The sequence below is a fragment of the Otolemur garnettii genome, unplaced genomic scaffold (genome assembly GCF_000181295.1).
Source record: "Otolemur garnettii isolate 467f Iridium unplaced genomic scaffold, OtoGar3 scaffold00055, whole genome shotgun sequence".
In the NCBI taxonomy this organism is placed as follows: Eukaryota; Metazoa; Chordata; class Mammalia; order Primates; family Galagidae; genus Otolemur; species Otolemur garnettii.
In genome coordinates this window covers 6,538,117-6,539,958 of record NW_003852450.1, presented here as the reverse complement: position 1 = coordinate 6,539,958, position 1,842 = coordinate 6,538,117, and the positions used below count along the sequence as shown (strand labels likewise).

The 1,842-nt window shown below is 39.9% G+C and overlaps 1 protein-coding gene across 1 annotated transcript in view; it reads right to left on the bottom strand.

Annotated features, from left to right (window-relative positions):
* Positions 1–1,842, bottom strand: part of KDM5B (lysine demethylase 5B) — an 86,887-nt gene that overhangs the window by 13,383 nt on the left and 71,662 nt on the right. The window lies entirely within an intron of this gene.

Genomic DNA, 1,842 nt, shown 5'->3' with positions numbered 1-1,842 from the left:
AGAGATGGGGTCTCACTCTTGCTCAGGCTGATCTCTAACTCCTGAGTTCAAGTGATGCAACTGCATCGGCCTTAAAGAGTGCTAAGATTAAAGGCATGGGGCACTGCACCCAGGCCTATTGTCCCAATTCTATTTCCAAGTCCTTAAATAAATATTCATTCCTCATAGTTAAAGAACCATTCCAAATTATTGTATTCTTCCACCACCTTCATATCCATCACAATTCACCAAAAAGTACCCATAGTCTAAGGCTGGATAAACTCTCCATTGTCTCTTTTTGGATTAGGGAAGGAAATGTAAGAATGAGGGATTAAAAAAAGGAAAAAGGGCCTACAAGCAAATCAGGAAACAAACCTTTAATATATTTTTTAAAAACCACTTATTTTCATAGATAAATAATACAATGTACAGGCAACATAAAGGAAAGAAGGATTATGTGATATAAAGTATCTTCCCACAGCTTAGAAATGGAAAGCAAATGAATCTTTTAGCGTTCTACCCTAAATCATATATATTAGAGAGTTCTTAAAACCAGGGGTCCATAGATTACATGAACACAGACTGCAATCTAGTTTTTTTTGAGACAGAGTCTCACTAAGTTGCCCTTGGTAATTAGATGAACACAGACTGCAATCTAGTTTTTTTTTGAGACAGAGTCTCACTAAGTTGCCCTTGGTAAAGTGCTGGGTGTCATAGCTCACAGCAACCTCAAACTCTTAGGCTTAAGCGATTCTCTTGCCTCAGCCTCCCAAGTAACTGGGACTGCAGGTGCCTGCCACAATGACTGGCTATTTTTTGTTGCTGTTCTTGCTGCTGCCATTTTTTTTTTTTTTAGCTGGCCAGGGCTGAGTTCAAATCTGCCAGTCTCGGTATACATGGCCAGCACCATAACCACTGTGCTATGGGTGTCGAGTCAGCAACCTCAAACTCTTGGGCTCAAGAGATTCTCTTGCCTCAGCCTTCCAAGTAGTTGGGAGTATAGGTTCTTGCCACAACTCCCATTATTCTTTCTTTATTAGAGGTGGCATTTTACTCTTGCTCCGGCTGGTTTTAAACCTGTGAGCTCAGACAACCCACCTACCTGAGCCTCTCTGAATGCTGGGATTACAGGCATGAGCCACCACGCCCAAAGATACTGAATGTTAATTCTCAAACAGACATGTACGTGTATACACTTCTGGGCAGAAGGACTATAACTTGTATCTAGTCTTTATAAAAATGAACTACTAATACTAAACCAAAGGTGCTGCCTTAAAAACATCAAGATGGTGCTTAGACGACAGAAACCTATCTAGAACCTGATTGAATGTACAGGTACTCTCAAAATACACAAATCAAGGTAATTTCCTATCAACCACAAATGGTCAGGTAGCTACAAAGAAACAGACAGGGCAGGAGGTACCCTGACCCAAGGGTGAAGCCATTCAGGCTAGTATTAGTAGCAGGTACATATTCCTACTCTAGAATAGGCAGTACTTCATGCCCTCAAAAACATCCAAATCACAGAGTTATCTTTTTTTATACTGATAGTTTGCTCACTAAACATTAGTGAGACATTGCCTTCACCTCTGATATCATCTTTGGGTCAAAAGTATTTCCTAAATAAATGCAGGTCAGACACATGTAAGTATCCAGTACACTTTTAAGTGGATTCCTACCTGTGAATTAATAAGCTGGCACTATAGTTTCACATGTCTGTTAACCTTGGTCTCCTTCATTAGCATTTCTGAATCAACCCAAACATTAACAAGATTGTTTCTAAAGCTGTAAGATAGACTGGGAAGCTACACTGAATCTTCTGTATCTTTATGTATGGGAGGCTACACTGAATCTTCTGTATCT